Genomic DNA, 18191 nt, shown 5'->3' with positions numbered 1-18191 from the left:
CAGACCTCTGGTTCTCATCACTTGGAGTATTTCTTGCCATTCTCTTCTGGTTTGAAGTGTTTCCATTGAGAAGTCAGCTGTTAGCCTTATTGGGGCTCCCTTGTATGTTACTTCCTTTTTCTCCCTTGCTGCCTTTAATATTCTCTCTTTGTCTTGAAATTTTGTCATTTTAATTATGATGTGTCTTGAGGTGGGCCTCTTTGGGTTCCTCTTGATTGGGACTCTCTGTGTTTCCTGGATTTGTATGACTTTTTCTCTCACCAAATTAGGGAAGTTTTCCTTCATTACTTTTTCAACTAGGTTTTCGATCCCTTGCTCTTCTTCTTCTCCTTCTGGTATCCCTATTATACGGATATTCTTACATTTCATATTGTCTTGCATTTCTCTTAATCCCTCTTCATTCTTTCTGAGCCTCTTTTCCTTTTCTTGCTCTTTCTGCATGTTGTTTTCTACTTTGTCCTCTAGCTCACTAATCCGATCTTCTGCTTCATCGATACTGCTTTTCATTCCTTCTACTGTGTTCCTCAGTTCAGAAATGGCGTTCTTCATTTCCTCTTGGCCCTTGTTGATAGTTTCTATTTCCTTTTTCATGTTTATACAGTTTGCAATGAGATTGTTGTAGCTTCCCTCTAGTTTCTGATAGCTCATTGTCAGTTCATTGAAATTCCTGATAATCATTGTTTTGAACTCACTATCTGATAGTTGAGTTGCCTCTATTTCATTTAGCATTTTTCCTGAGGCTTCCTCCTTTCCCTTCAATTGGGGATTGTTTCTTTGTTTTCTCATTGTTCGTGGGTTTCTTCTTGTTAGCCTCTGTTTCTTAAATTGATCTGTTCTGGTTCCCTGTACTTATGGTGTGAACTTCTGTGGTAGAATACTTGTGAGATTCAGTGGTATAGTCTCCTTCATGTATCCTGGTGTTCACAACTTCCCCCTACTCTTTTTTGTGACCATTTAGTGGAGTAAGACAAAATGGGTTCAGACAGCAAGACAGTATACTATGATATTTACATTAGCAGCCAGTAGAGAAGAGATGGGTTATCCTTTGGCTCCTTATAGTGTTAACTGTGATCCTCCACCCCACTATCCACCTTTTAGAAAGGATGGAAAGAAGGTAAGACTCTTATTGGAGACGAAAGGATTGTTAGTTGGATCTAGCAAGCTGTGAGGCTGTGGGAGGTCAGATTCTAAGGTAGGGTTGGAATAAAGATTAGTAAATAGGAGTAGTGTGTAAAAGAATAGAGAAAAATATGGAATGCTTCACAAATTTGCATGTCATCCTTGCGCAGGGGCCATGCTAATCTCTGTATCGTTCCAATTTTAGTATATGTGCTGCTGAAGCGAGCACTAAAACATGAATTCTTCTTACCTATGCATATAGTATATCACCATTTATTCACGGATCTTGTATATATATTAAACTGGATTACAATAGCTTTCTGAACTCTCATTAGTTTTCACAGATTCACTGTAGAGTCTCTTATGTGCTCTTTGTAGATAATATCATCTCAAAGAATAATTTCTTCTTTGCTTTCCAAAACTACATCTATCTATCTATCTATCTATCTATCTATCTATCTATCTATCTATCTATCTATCTATTTCCATTCTGGCTATAGCTTCCATTTCAAAGTTTAGTAGTGGTAGTGTGAAGAGCATTCTTATCTTCCAACTGTTACTTTTACCGTAAAGCTTGACACTTATTCTATATTTTTGGAAATACTTTTTATCAGGTTAACCATACTCTCCCCCTAGATACCTGAGACTTTTATTTTGGGTAAGTATTAAATTTTATTGAGGGTCCTTCTTAAACATTTTAGCATTTTGTATCATGTGTTTCATTTTATTTTAACCTGCTAATGTGATAAATATATTAAGAGCTTTTCCCCACAAGCATCACTGGGTTTAATCTACCTTGCTTGTGATATATATTATGATCTAAATGCTACATAACATGAACTCAGGAATAATTCTTTTGGCAATTGGTTACTTTCTTTCACAAATGTTCTCAAACAGGGGTGGAATGAAGTGCTTATCTTCTTGGAGGAATAAGTGGTATTGAAGGAAAGGTGAGAAAAAAATGGAATATTAGTAAGCAACTACATTTTGAGAATCAGGAAAGTAGAAGGAGGATCCCTGTATCTCAGTGTTCTCCAAGCCTGAACTTATCAGGTTACTGCTGCTGCACTAGAAGTCACAGCAAACCACCAAGTAATACAAGACCAGGTACCAATTTATGAGATTCATTTTTTTCACTCTATTTACTGCATACACAACTTATCTTCCTTCCTTCTTTCCTTCCTTCTTTCCTTCCTTCCTTCTTTCCTTCCTTCTTTCCTTCCTTCCTTCCTTCCTTCCTTCCTTCCTTCCTTCCTTCCTGCCTTCCTTCCTTCCTTCCTTCTTTCCTTCCTTCCCTCTTGATTTTAGAAAAAGGGGGAGGGAGGGAGAATGTGAGGGAGAGAAATATTGACATGAGAGAGAAACATTGATTGGTTGCCTTCTGTAAATGCCCCAAATGGGGACTGAACCTGAAATCCAGGCATGTGCCCTGTTACCAAACAGAAATATGGTTCTGCTGCCCACTGTCCCTAGGCAAACTCCAAAGGCAGAGGTTTAGTGAAAAATGAAAGGGGTCATTTATTCTGAGGTACACAATTTGGAAGAGTGGCAGGCTGCTGCCTCAGAGCCCATCCCTTCTGTACACCCAGAGAAAAACCCTGCCAGACCAATCCCAGGCTATGTCTGGAGTTCCTTCTCTCATTTAAAAATACCTTTTTATGCAATAATTAATTCAAAATGGATCAATGACTTAAATGTTAGACCAGGAACCATAAAAATCCTAGAAGAAAACATCAGCTGCCTGGCCATGCAGTTCCAAGGGCCTTCTGGTCTGCAAGCACTCTGGCCCCTGACAAGGTGAGCAAGGGGCAGGAGAAGGCATGCGTTTCTCCCTTCCTTCCATTTAAATCTCCTGGCACAACATTTCATATGCTCTACAACAGTCAAGTTCTCCATCCAATCCCATTCTGTTGGGAACCACACTGCCTGGTTTCAGGAGCTATAACCCCCTGAGGCTAAGGCTGAGTGACAGACATCTGGACCAGAAGCCACTATGGAGATAAGCTTATTTCTCTGGCAGGAGTGCTGCTTCTGCTCCTTGCCTGGCCCCCATTGCTTGGTCAGCTAGCCAATGACAGGTAACATTCCTCAGAGGAGGATGGATCTAAGACAGGCATGAACACGTGAGAAGGCCCTCAGGGAGGGACCCAGGGAGCTGTGGAAAAGAGGGGGTGATCAAACCCTGCCCCCTGGCTTTGATGAAGCCTGAGTCCTCATTCTGCCTGCAAGACATCCAAATCTCCCGCTGCCTTTGTCTCCTCTGCCCAACTCAAGCCTGTGACAATAACAAGGGGTGGTGTAATCCAAGACTGGGGACAGCGGACTTCCCCACATGATTAGGCCTGATAAAAAGATGTGTGAAATCCTGTGAAGCCTGCTTTCCTGAGGATGCTCTAATTAGATTATGAAGGCCCTGGCAGGAAATTAATTTATCCCCTTAAGTTCTGTAGGTGATAAGACCCCAACTCAGTGTGAGCCCTTCTTAGCCCTTTGGACGTTATCTATCTGTTTGATCCTCACTGTTAGTGAGGTTAATGGTTAATAAGCTGTATCCATGTTCCTACCCAATACTACCTAATAAAAAGCCTACTCAGGCAGTGGCTCTGGGAGCTTTTTCTCCTCTAGAGAGAGTGGCCGTGCTGTCCCTATTCCTCCACAGGACTCGATAGTCCATGTGTATTTCTCTTGTGTCTCAAGCATTCACAATGGCCGCAGATACTGCTGGCTGTTATCTGCCACACCATTCTTTTCCCAGGTTAGACTGGCAGGTAGCATCTCTCCCTCCTGCCATGTTCTGAAAAGGAGTGAGAGACTTTTCCCTTTTTCTGTCACATAGCCAGTCTCACACAGACTCCATGCAAAGCATCCTCCTATGGTGTCTCTGCCTGGGGAGAGGGAAATCTGTTGTTATGCCCCAAGGGAACATGGAGGCTGTTCCTGAGCTACCTTGGGGGTTTCCTGTGGCTCATCCCTCACTGTTGACATCACTCTGGCCTCATGACCAGGAATCAAACTGGCAAATTTTTGGTTTGTGGAATGACACACAACCAAATGAGCCACACTGGCTAGTGCTGCACACACGGTTGTTCTAAGAGAGGTTCTCTGAACCAGTGACTTGAAATTTAAATTGACTAAGTCTTACTTTGGAGCCTTGCAGAAGTAGAAATATTGGTTTAATGTTATCATTTTCCCAAGGTAAGGCTAAAAAAATTTAAGCTACATCCTCAAAAGAGACAACAGTGAGGTGCTAGATCTTTCTTAAAAATCTTTTTAAGATTAAATTTATTGGGGTGGCATTGGTTAATAAGATTTTATAGGTCTAAAATGAACATTTCTATTTAAATATTTTCATCTAGTCAATAAGATCAAATGTCAAAACGAACTGAATTAGGGTAATGCCTTTCTTTGTGAGGCTATTGTTTCAAATTTATTTAAAAGAGCAACCATTAAAATAGGAGCACGTGGATAAAGAGGTTGTATTAGTCAGAGTTCTTCAAAGAGAAGCAACAGGATATGTTTGTGGGGGTGGGGGAGAGGGGTGGAGGGAGAAAGAGAGAATGAATAAAGGGAGAGAGAGTAAATTTATTATGAGGAAGAATTGCCTGACATGGTTATAGAAGCAAGAAATCCCACGACTTGCCATCTGCCATCTGGGGACCTAAGAAAGCTGGTGTTGTAATTCTGGTCTAAGTTTAAGGAGTGAGAACCAAGGGAGCTGATGGTGCAACTTCCAGCCCAAGAGCAGGAAAAGATGAGATGAGATGTCTCAGTTCAAGCAGGCTGGCAAAAGGAAAAAGGGATGAATTCTTTTTTGTCCACCTTTGTTGTATACAGGCTCTCGAGGGATTGAATGATGCCTCCTGACACTGGAGAGGGCAGTGGGCAGAGGGCAGAGGGCAGTACATTGGTACAGCGTCCACCAACTCAGCTGTTGATCTCATCCAGAAACACCCTTACAGACACACCCAGAAATAATGTTTAATGTGGACACTCTGTGGTGCCTTCAAATTGGCATAAAATTTGACCATCTTAGAGGCTTTCAGGTAAGTAGCTATAATTTTCAGTTTTCTAATTCTGTTTAACTGGGTACATTAGGAGATATTTGGAAATATATTAGAATGTATTTGAACATGTACTTTAGAATCACAAATCCTTGGACTGTAATTCCAGCTGTATCTTGGGCAAATTACACTACCTCCATTAAACTGATTTTGTTCATGTTAAAGTAATAGTCTTTATTTCATGAGATTATTGAAATGATTAACTACAGTTGCCTGACACAAAGAAAGTGAATAAATAAGCATTAACTCTCCTTATTATAGAATATTATTCAAAACTTTAGGTTAGCATTTAATGATTATAAGCTACTTCTTTTAGTTTTATTTCTTTGTTCAACTATTTTTTTCTATGCATTTTTTACTTCAGAAAAACCTACTAAAATTGTCTCTGTTCTTTGAACAAATCTGTTTCTACCTTTCACATTTTACCTACATGAAGCATTTTTGTCTACTTAATTGGATTGATAACTCTAAATTTAAAAAAACCCTGTTTTTTAAAGTATTAATATTCCTTGCTAAAACATGGTACAAAGACTGTCACATCTTGATGCCTGATTAGTATTAGGACTATTTTCACTTCTCCTGTCATTGCCAAATGAAAGACTTATTTTCTTTTTACTTTACTAAATATTTTTCCCCAAGACTAGTTAAGTCATTTTAAAAATTATGATTCTCTAAATTGAAGAGATACACATTGTTATATAAAATTAGTTTTGCCTGCAGAGTTTATGAAATAAAGATAATGGCCTCTTCAATTTCAATTATAACTAGGAGATATGGATGAGAGAAGTAAAATCCCTCAGTGAAAATGAAAATGAATCTTCAATGACATTAATAGAATCAAATCCCCTAGTAACATTGTGGCAGGCAGTTAGACAGACATGAGCCAAACAAGGACGGTAGGCCAGGCACAGAAGTTCACCAGGGCAGAGAGCACCGGGTACCAACCAACTGGAAAAACTGGGAAAACAAGGACCTCACCCCCAGGGTGACTTTTCCTCCCCTAGCACATTGCTGGTCATGCAGTTTAGACCCCCCTGACCTCTCATATGCCTGGTCATGTGGTTGGGACATTCCCCTGACCTTTCTTCCCCTGGCATGTTGCCACTTACGTGGTTTTAGATGTCTTTAGAGGAGGAACAAGGGCCAGAGAATAGCCTCATATGACTCCCATACAAGCTCTGGCACGACAAGGCCCGTAAGCATTAAGCCCTAGAGATAACATCTGGGTCTCAGTTGTGTTTCAGCTCCAGGCCCAGAAAAGCAGCAGAACCTGAGAGCAAAATCAGATGAAGCCATGGCTGACAGCTGTGGAAACTAATGACCCCCAAAGGACACAAATCCCACCCTTACAATCCACCCACACACACACTTGCACACGCACATGCCAGTGTCTTTCCTTCCCCCTTTCCCCAGGCACGTTTTTCTTGCTAATCTCTTCTTTCCTGAGCCCATTTTATGACTCACATCTTTCTCTGTGACTTTCTAAATAAACATTTTCTTATGGTTTGGGTCTTGACTTTGAATTCTTCCTTAGCTGGAACCCAAGTACTGAGGTTGCTGAACTGAGGTCCAGTCACAGGTAACATTCTGGTGGTGTTTCACTGCACAATATTACCTGTTTAGGATTTAATTAAAAATGTGATATGAGATCATTAAGAAGTATATTTGTATTTACACATTCTCCAAGCGAAGGTTGAATATTGTTTTAAATGAAATAAATAGCTAATGAAATATATATTCTTTGTAAATTGTTTCAGCTAGACATGAGGTTTCACATTCTGATAGAATTGTGTCTTTCCAGGGTTGGGTATATTGTATCCATCCCTATAAAATCACTCAAGTAAGATAAAGCAAAAATTTAAAGGCAACAAACACAAGTAGAATTTTTGTTTTAATACTTTCTATGGTCAATCAGAAAATGTAAAAAATTTTCTTCATCTTTTATAAGAACATCTTTTAAAGTTTGGTTACATTAACTTTATTTACTGTTTTTATCTTTAATTTTACTTATTTCTATTTTTTAAAGATTTTATTTATTTATTTTTAGAGAGGGAAGGGAGGGAGATAGAGAGAGAGAAACATCAATGTGCGGTTGCTGGAGGTCATGGCCTGCAACCCAGGCATGTACCCTGGCTGGGAATCAAACCTGTGACACTTCGGTTCGCAACCCGCACTCAATCCACTGAGCTACGCCAGCCAGGGCTCTATTCTTTATTATTAATTTTCTTCTGCTTGACTTAGGTTTATTTTTACTCTTCTTTTTCTGGTTTCTTAGATGAAAGCATGAATTACTGAATCCAGACTCTTATTTTTAATATAAGAATATAATGCTATACACTTGTACCAAGAACTGCTTTAGTTAAAATCCACAATGGTAATTATTGATTTTTTAAATTTTCATTCATTTCAACATATTCTTTAGTTTCCTTTGTGAGTTCTTCCATAATGTGCGGCTTATTTCAATTAATGCTGTTCAATTTCCAAGTATTTGGGAGATTTCCTGATATCTTTCTGTTATTAATTTCTAGTTTATTACTATTATAATTAGAAAATATATTTTGTAAGATTTACATTCTTCTAAATTTTTGAGATTTTATTTATTCCTCCACTATGGTCTACCATGGTGAATATTCTATGTATATTTGAAAAGAATGTGTATTCTGTTGCTTTTGGGTGGTAAATTCTAGAAAGGTTAGTTAGGTCTACTTAATTTTTAGTGCTATTCAGGTGTTCATTTCCTTTCTGATTTTTCTCATCTTCTTATTTTATCAGTTACTTAAAGAAGACTACAGATGTTTCTAGCTATAAACATCAATTTCCCTATTTCTTCTTTCAGTCTATTAGTATTTGAATCACACAGTTTAAAACTCTATTGTTGGGTGCATAAATATAGAATTAACAACTTCTTGGTGAAATGAGCACTTTATCATTATGTCAAACTTCTCTTTATCCTTAGGAATATTCTTTGTTCTGGTTTGTACATTGATATTAATATAGTTACTCTAGCTTTCTATTGATTAGCGTGTGCACGCTATATATTTAATATGCTTTAATTTGTAATCTAAGTATATCTAACAATAGGTTCCTTTATAGACAGCAGGTTTATTTTTTATACAATCATGAAATGTTTGGTTTTAATTTTTGTGTTTAGAATATATGTATAACAAGTATTGTTGTGGTGTCATTAGTATCTACCATACTGCTGGATCTTCATCTACTTCTGTTTTTTTCTTCTGTTTTGGCTTACATTTAAATTCTGTGTTTTTAAAGATTAATTAAAATTTTTCTTTAATATTGGCTTATTTACCTTCTTATTTTAATTTATTGTAATGGTTACTTTTAGGTTTATTATATAAGGGTGTGCAAAACAGGTTTACAGTTGTTTGTAAGGAAAATAATACAGTAATAAGTAAATAGTAATACAAGAATAAACTGTTCCATGTACTCCCAAGTATAAGCCTACTTTTGCCTACCCCTGTGTATACAAAGTCTGTCCAGAAAAAGTCCAGCCATTGTTAATATAATGAGAACAGTTTTCATGGCATCAGTGTAACCTGGCAGCCAAGGAGACTGGACTAGAATGTACACGTGTGAACAATGATGACTTTACTGTTCTAGTCAGTGGGGATGGTAGATGCTGTTGACTGAGCATGAGTACTGTGTGGCTGTTGCATTCAAAATGGCTGACTAGAGCAATGAATCTCTATCAAATTTTGCCTTAAGCTTGAACATTCCTCCACAGAAACTATTCAGATGATTCAGAAGGCGGCAGATAATGGCAATTGGTGATTGGCAGCTTCATCACAACAATGTGCCTGGTCATGCATCCACCTGGTGCAGAATTTTTTTTGGAAAACATCAAATTACCCAGGGGACTAGCCACCCCAGAGCCCAGATTTGGTGCCCTGTAACTTCTGGCTTTTCCCCAAAATAAAGTCCCCTTTGAAAGGGAAGAGATTTCAGACCATTGATGAGATTCAGGAAAATCTGATGGAGTAGCTGATGGAGATTGGGAGAACTGTGTGAGGTGCCAAGGTGTCTACTTTGAAAGGACTGAGATGTCATTGTCCTAAAAACAGTGTTTCTTTTATAGTGTATCTTCTTCAATAAATGTCTCTATTTTTTATATTACATGGCAGCATACCTTCTGGACAGACCTCGTATCTTTAATCATAGTCTACCTTCAAGTACTTGTATTCCTCTTTAGACTCAGAATAAGAACTTATGACAGTATACTCACAATATTTCCTGTCCACCTTTTATGCTATTGTCACATCTATTTTAACTTTATATGTGTTATAAGCCCACAATACATGCTTATATTTTTTACTTTAGATAGTCAATAATTTTAGAGTGATGGAAAACATGTCTTTTAAAATTACCTTTATTTTAACCATTTCCTGGGGTCCTTATTTATTTGTATAGATCAAAGTCTGTCTGGTGTCATAATTATTTTTCCTAAAAAATTTCCTTTCACATTTCTTGTAGTTTATCTGCCATTAACGAGTTCTCTTAGTTTTTGTTTGTTAGGAAATCTGTTTATTTTTTTTATCATTTTTGAATGATAGTGTAATGAGATACATGGTTGACAGTTTTTTTCTTTTAGCACTTTAAAAATGTCACTGTATTTCACATGGCAAACAAAGTTTCTATCAAGATATCTGGTATATTTCTTATCTTTTTCTTCGATGTAGTGTGACCTTTTCTCTGGATAATTTTAATATTTCCTCAATAACTTTTGTGCTTAGCATTTTCAATATCCTATGTTAGGTATGATAAGCTTATTTTATTAATTTTTTAGATCCTTTTTGGGATTTTTATGACCCTCCAGATCATCTGGTTTGATATCTTTAACCTTTTTGAAGAATTTTTCAGCCATTTTATCTTCAAGTATTTCTTTAATGCTTCTCTCTCTCTTTCTCTGTCTTCTAGAATTACCATTATATGTATATTAGACTCTGTGATAGTGTCCCAGAGCTTCTTAGATGCTCTATTCTGCTTTTTCTTTCTACTTCTTCCTCTGTGTGTCTGTTTGTAATTAAGTTTGTATGTGTAAATTGGTGCTAATTAGGTTTGTATGTGTTTTTGTTTGAGTGATATCTAGTGACATCCTTGTTCATGTTAAGTCTATTGATAAGCTAATTGAAGGCATTCTTAATCTCCATAACTGTGATATTTTTCCCTTAGCACTTCCATTTGATTTTTTATTATCCTTTATATTTCCTTTCTACTCATGCTAAAATTTCTTATTTGTTTATGCATGCTGTCCATTCCTTCCATTAGATAACATATAAATCATAGTTATTTTAAGTTCCTTCTCTAATAGATATGTTAAATAAGTTATCTCTGAGTCTCATTCTATTTATTAATTTGTCTTTAACAATTGATTTTTTTCTAGCCTTTTGTGTTTCTCAAAAATTCTTACTGATTATTGAACATAGTGCATAGAAGAGCAGAGACAGAGGTTACTAATATTCATGACTGACAATGGGTGCACTCTTTTTATTGCTGGGGCCATTCATGTGGGATATTGAGTCCATACAGTCTGGATATTAATTGAGTTTGTGTTTTATTGTTGCTAAGGCTATGAGCAGTGAACCACCAGCTTTGAATTTCTTTATCATTACCTTGTTCTTATCATGGGAGCAGTTTTTCAGAGCCTTTGTCTCAATTTTCTTGTTTTACCATAAGTTTTAGTCCTTCTCTGGTTTCTCTCCATACTCTTGTCCCTGCTGCCGTGGTAGCAACAATCTGCTGCTATTGATTGTTTTTTTGGTGTTAGCCCCGTGAGGGAGAACAAAGCAGTTCTTTGCTGTCCTGGTTAAATCTCTGTTAAGGTAGTTTACAGTTTATGTTCGGAAGTTAAAGATCTTGTTTCCAACATTCAAGTGATAGTAAGAGGCCAGAAGTTCAGCATTCAGTTTACATCTATTTGCTCATTTCTTCTGTCCTTGTTGTGGTATTCTGTTATAATTCAAAGATCATTCCCCCCCTAAAAATTCCTTCAGGCTTCTGTGAGTGTGAAGGAGGTATAGTCATTTAGTTGATCAGAGTAGAGAAAGAGAGAGGATCTAACTTTTCCAGGCCAATTTTCAAAAATCCTCGAATTTTAGGCATTTTTCTCTCCACTTTCTTCTGCCAACAGTTTTTCAGACTTGTAGAACATTTTGAATCGTAACTCAGGTTTTTGTAGCATTCCTCATGTTTTTCTTTTTAGATCTGGTCTCAGCATCCATACATTTGTTATTTAGTTCTGTCTACCATTCTCCCTGATTTTCTGTGTTTATATCTTAAACCTAATCAAGTTTTTATTTTAGTGGATTTTGGGGAGGGAGCCAAAGGAAATGGATGTGTTTCATCCACCATATATATGAAGAAATCCTGTGCCTGGCAATCTTCAAGTGATTCATCATTTCCACTTCTTATCAAGTTCCTCTATAAGCAAATAAACTTTAGGGAGAGCCCAGATAACCCCATTAAGATGGCCAGAAATAGATGAAATGATGAAATTGTCTAAAGTATGCAGCTTATATTGTAGTTTGGGATGCATATGTTTTTCATGCCTTATTTTCTTATTAAGCTTTTTATGTACCTTGATGGGAAAGTTTATGTCTCATATATTTTTATAGTACCTCTAACATCTTGTCTATTTCCTTAATTTCCATTATTTTAAACTTTATTTTTATGTATTGAGTTAGGCTACAATCCTAATCATAAAGTCCTGTAAGTTTTACAGAGAAATTGTGCTACAGAGAGATTATTCTTTGTTTTGCATTTACTTGAGGTTTATTTTTTTTTACAAAAATGCCACCTGTTTATGAACATCAGAAGAATCTATTTTTAGTGAGCTCTTAAACCTGAACATATTAAAACATACTTTTTAATGTTATTTTAGAGTGAGGTTAAGTAGTTTTATTAATAAAAAACTGTCTCCTCTATTCTGTTTTCTCATAAGGATATCAAAAAGTATTGTTAAGAAATTTGAAAACTGTACTTGAACAATGATTAAAATAAAATAAAAAAAAAGAAGTTGCAGAGGCTTCTCATTAGAAATTTTCAAAGTGGGAATAGACACATGGGGTCCAGATCCCTTTTTATTATCTCATTTATATGTATTTAGGAGTAGCTATTAAATACTCTAGATGACTTTAAAGAGCAAACATTTCTATCATGACCCTAGTGGTTGCTTAGTACTTCATACCTCTTATCACCACAGCAAGAACACTTAATGTACAGGCTTATTCTTATTAATTTTTAGGAAACTCCCTGAAAATTAGACTGAAAAGTTTTAAGGAGCTTTATTTCATGATTCTGAGGCTCAAAATTAAGATACTCTTGCTGCTAATTAAGTTTGTTTTGCTCTTATTTTATTACTGAGATTTTGACCTGAAGCTCCAGTCTAGGTCTTGGTAATTTCCCCGGAAACCACATGATCAGTATCTTACTTCTCCCCGCCCCCATCACTTTTTATTGCCCTAAGCTATGAAAACCAACATTTATGACTTGGGACCTTGAACTGAAACAGGTTTCTTATACCCTGCTATTAGATTTTCTTGATATCAACTGCTTTCCCGAATCTGAGGACTTGAGTTTTGCTTCACATTTTCCTTTCACTTTACTCTGACCGTGACCAGCACATTCACTTGCAATTTATGACCCTGCCCATGCTAACTACTGCTCCTCTGCTGCTATCTTATTTTTGAGTTCTCTGTTCTTCTTAGGTTTTGCAACTAGATCTGTCTTCCAGTTCAGTGGTTGTGGTTCACTCCATATCATGAATCCTGTAATCATGTCTGGTCACTCCATGAGACAAAGCAATTGTTACTCTTTAGGGACTTTTCATCAGGTTGAGTAAACAGAATATATGCATAAAAAAGTGTGAATAAAGATGAACTGAAATATTGTCATACCTTAGCTAGAATTTCCAAAAACGTTTTGCACAAAAACTAAATCACCTAATAATTCATTTCACAGGATGTACCCCTCTCATTACATGATGCATGACTGTATTTATGCCAAAAATATGTTGACAACACTGATCTAAAGACCTAGTTCACTTCTTTGTTAATTTATATCTTCAAATTAGTGAAGTTTTCAGCCATTGTTTCTTCAAATATTTTTTTCCTGCCATTTTCTCTCCCTTTTCCTCCTGGAACCTGCATAATGGGTTTGTTGGTTTGTTTGATGCTGTCCTATGGGTCCTTTAAGCTCTGCTTACTTTTCCTTATTCTTTTTTTTCTCACTGTACCCAAGACATAATAATTTAAGTTGTCTAAATTCAAGTTTTGTAATTCTTTCTTCTGCCTGTTCATACATGCTCTTAAACCTTTCTACTAGACTTTCATTTTCAGTTATTGTACTTTTCAGCTCTGGAATTTCGGTTTGGTTCCTTTTCACACTTTATGTCTTCATGATATTCTCATTTTCATATATATCTTTCTTAATTTCCTTTTGTTATTTCTCCATGTTTTTCTTTAGCTCTTTGAGCATATTTAAGACCATTATTTTAAAGTCTTTCCTAGTATCGTTGATATCTGATCTGGGCTTCCTGAGGATGATTTCTCTCAATACATTATTTTCCTTTGAGTGGGTCATATTTTCTTGTTTCTTGTACATTTCATATTTTTGTTAAAATGTGACATTTGAACCTTGTAATGTAGTTACTGTGCAAGTCAGATTCTCCCCTTTCTCAGAGTGTGCTTTTTCTTTTGATTGTTGAAAGCTGCAGCAGTCTATTTGTTTAGTGACTTTTTCAAACTCTTTTGCAAAGATTGTATTCCTTCCTGTTGGTAAGTAAAGTCTCTATTCCTTTAGTCTGTGTCCTAATCTTTTGACAGAGATTTCTTCAAATGCTAAGAAATAAAAAACAAAACAACAAGAAAACAGCTCTTCCAGTTTATGCAGACTGAGTCTGCTGGGGCACTCCAATGCTAAAGCGGCTTTCAGTGAGCCTAGGGATTAGTCCACTGGAATCTTGGAGTCTTTTCTGAGCATGTCTTAACCTGGGGAAGTACATGACTTTTAAAATTTTTCATATGAGTACTTCTTTTTTATTTTATTAAATTTACTGGGGTGACATTGGTTAATAGGGTCATATAGGTTTCAAGTGTACATTTCTATGATACATGGCCTATATATTGCATTGTGTCAAATCATCTCCTGTCACCGTGTATTTAGCCCCCTTTACCCTTTGCTACCTTCCCACTCCTTCTCCTCCGGTAACCACCATATTGCTGTTTGTCTGTGTCTATAAATTCCAGTTTTATATCCCACATATGAGTGAGAACTTATAGTTCTTTTTTTCTGACTAATGTATTGGGTTAGTATAATATTCTCAAGGTCCGTCCATGTTGTTGCAAATGTCAGTATTTTATCTTTTCTTATAGCTGAGCATTATTCCATAGTATACATGTACTGCATCTTCTTTATCCAATCCTCTGTTGAAGGACTGGTTGTCTCCACATCATGGCCACTGGGAATAATGGTGCAATGCACATAGGAGCACATATATCATTGTGAATACATGTTTTGAGTTTTTCAGGTAGGTACCCAGAAAAGAGATTGCTGAGTCATATGGTAACTCTATTTTTAGTTTTTTGAGGAATCACCATACAGTTTTCCATAGTGGCTGTACCAGTTTTCATTCCCACCAGCAGTGAATGAAGGTTCCCTTTTCTCCACAACCTCTTCAACACTTGTTATTACTTGTCTTGTTGGTAATAGACATTCTAACAGATGTGAGGTGGTATCTCATCGTAGTTTTGATTTGCATTTCCCCAGTAGCTAGTGAAGTTGAACTTCTTTTCATATATCTGATGACCTAAACACTTCTTTTGAATATCCTAATTTCCCAATAAATTTCCCCTACCTGTCCCTCCTGAGTTTTAGGCAACAATTGTATATCTGTACTGTATTCTTTTGTGCTAGGTGTCTGCACATTGCTAGTTTTCCCTGCAGCATTTTCAAGGAATGACCACTGCTTTTGAAGACTGAGTTCTAAGATAAGCAAAACAGAAATGAGTGCTTTGTGTCAGTCCTTCAGGCAGCCCTCAGACATGTTAGACATCTACACAATGATTTGCAAGTAAGGTCTGTTCTACTCCCTCCAGCATCAGGAACCAGGGTCCTAATCTGTGAATACAAACTACTACCACTTCAAGATTGCCATCTCACCAAGCAGGAGTTGAGGCAAAGGTAAGCAACAGTGCCCACAAGCTTTCTTACTGTTTTAAAGTTGCCTTTTTATTGGTTCAGCATTTTCTGGTTTGCTATAAAACTTTGACTATTTTGTAGAAGTATGACAAATATACTTTTGATGACTTCTGCTTGCTTTTGATGATTTTAAGGGCATTAGGGCTCGGGGATGGCTATTCCACCATTTCTTTAGAGTATTAATAAAAAATCAGTATATCTAAGACAAAATACTGAACAGCTTCTCCCAAATCTCAAAAACTTTTATTATAAAAGAAGAGAATAAGGACAAGGTGATTTAGTTATAAGGACTTGCCACAGTATAAATCATGATACATACTCATGAATGATTGGGTAGCAGTGAGAAGACCAATTAGGTTGAACTGAAGGGTTTGTAAAGTGAAGTACTGGGGGCCAGGGTTGGAATGCTGTAGATGGGAAGCCTTGTTACAAGTATGGTTTCATGGCAGAGGCTTGCCAAGCTTGCATTTTGGAGAAAGAATCTGGAAATATTGCACAAGATAGAGAAAGTAGACGCAAGTCATACACAATTGTGATGTTCCATTCTATCTATTGTCCTACCACATAAGAGTCATGGTGGTAAGAGAAAATATCAATGTTATGGAAACATTCCCAGCAGAACTAACAAAGGCCTGAAGCATTGACTACGGAATTTAGGTATGAAGAATTAAACTTGTTAAAGGAAAGTGGATGACTCTTTTTGAAGTGAATTGTTTATTTAACCACCCCCCAAACACATGAAAACCTAATTCCATTTGCTGTCACTGTTCTATTTATATTAAATGACTTGAAGATTAAAGTAAGGCATCTTACACAACTAGCTCCTTTTCTTCCAACAAATCCTATTGAATCAAAGATTGTCAGACACAGTCAAGTCATTATAGATGGAAATGTGAGCTGTATTGTTAAGACTCTGACTTATCTCATTTATTGGCAGCTTTTCAAAAGGGAAGACAGACACAGGGAACTGGGAAGGTTTGCTCAGGCTTCTTCCTCTTGTGCAGTCTAGCTCTCTCTCAATCTGTTTTTGGTTAATGTCAGATTGGTTCCAGAGAGACAGCATACAGTCAGATTTATCATGTGTTTAGAAAAAAGCTTTTGTTGGATTTTGTAGCCTTGAAAAACATTGCATTTTGTTTTGAGCTTTTGATCTCAGATCAGTTAAACCCATGAAGGATGAGTTAGAAATACAGAAAACATGTCCAGAAGTAATTTTGATGGGGTTACTAAACTTTCCACTTTTGCTACAGAGAAGATAAAAATGATGCATCTCTAATTTAATAAAAGTGTAAGGGAACTGAGATATCTGCTGAAGAAAGACAAGCATTTCCATTTAAGTTGGCCACTTCAGAATGTTCAGATGAAAACAAATACACTTCAATTCTGGGCTCTGTCATGGTTGAAACTTCTCAGTTGTCTCTAAAATGGAATGGTTACTCTGCTTCTGTAGAGGGATAATGCAAGGGTTTAATAGAAGTTGGGTACAGATGACACCAACAGCAAAATGATAGTAAACTTGGTACCTCTTTTAGTCACTTAGAGACAGAGTGTATTACTTATATTTGGAACACGCTCAATGTCGAGCATTTTGATAGGTGCATACAAACATACTCTTCCTATTTTAATCTCATAACATATCTGCAAGTATTATTATTACTAATTTTACACATGAAGAAATATTCCTGTATCATTTAGTAAGGAATCTGAATCCATGTTTATACTTTTCTAAAATCTTTCTATTAACAAGAAGTGACAGAGCATGATGTGTGAGAGCATAGTCTCTGCCAGCTGCTAGCTGTGGGTCCTGAGAAAGAGTTGCCTTTGCTTGAGGTAAAACGAACTGTGGTACTCAGCAGACTATTTAGGTTCAGAGTAAAGCCCAAGATTACTGCTGCAAGCTTCCCAGATCCTATGGGAAATCTGAGTGAGAGGACTTGGGAAATTTTCTCAGCTGAGTCCACATTTCCATACATGTCAGGAAGCAGTCAGTACCTGACAAAACGTGGGTTAAAAATAAATCCTAGTGATGATGGTAGAGCTGAAGTTCCATTAACAAAGCCAAGCAGAGGTGACATTGACATCTTTGAATTTGTAAGCTAACCCCACGATTGTTTGTTCTTTCAGCTGCCTGAGAACCCCAAAGAAATTTTATCTCAGGGCATACTTATTTATAAAAGTAGATGTCTGACTTTTATTTCCCTTCTTTTCTCTTTCTCATTTCCTTCTTGTAAAAACTTTTGCAAGATTCAAAGCCAGAACCACGTGGATAAGACTACCATGCACAGGGTTGGTCTTCAAAGGGAAACTTTGGGGACTTTTTGAAGGGGGTGTTTTATTTAAAGCAATTATTAATTTATTTTCATTAATTGCAGCAATTTCTTTCAAGTAATATCAAGTTACTTGAAAGAGAAGACTTTCCCACAGATTTTGACAAAACTGGAACAGGTTGATTGGGGGCTGGTGATCCCCACCAGTAACAATGATGATAAAATGGACCCTGACATAGAAGAAGGTTATGAAAAGATTTGTTTGGAATCAGAGTGTAAGCAAAAACAATAAAGCCAAATTTTAGCATATCAGTTTTATAAAGCAGTTTAGATCAGATTTAGCAGGACACAGGAAAGCAAGAAAATGTGTCACAATTACACCAAATCAAGGTTGTTGTGTTACATTGCTAATGCATGACAGTTTAATTTTGTTAAACACTATGTGCCAAAATAAACTGTATTTCTTATAACTTAAAAATATGTGTATATATATGAGTTTACATATAACTACATACATACATGATAGTTTATT

General features: G+C 36.6%; 1 non-coding gene and 1 pseudogene across 1 annotated transcript; both read right to left on the bottom strand.

The window, feature by feature from the left end:
• Window positions 1-18191, bottom strand: part of LOC123816414 — a 162876-nt pseudogene that overhangs the window by 18573 nt on the left and 126112 nt on the right.
• LOC123816592 lies at window positions 1245-1348 on the bottom strand. Its single transcript, XR_006785298.1, has one exon. It is a non-coding gene; the product is annotated as a U6 spliceosomal RNA (small nuclear RNA).

This window comes from Phyllostomus hastatus, unplaced genomic scaffold (assembly GCF_019186645.2).
Source record: "Phyllostomus hastatus isolate PE091 unplaced genomic scaffold, TTU_PhHast_1.1 phas_contig_209, whole genome shotgun sequence".
Lineage (NCBI taxonomy): Eukaryota > Metazoa > Chordata > Mammalia > Chiroptera > Phyllostomidae > Phyllostomus > Phyllostomus hastatus.
The sequence above is the reverse complement of the archived record's forward strand: the minus strand, read 5'-3'. Positions and strand labels throughout refer to the sequence as shown.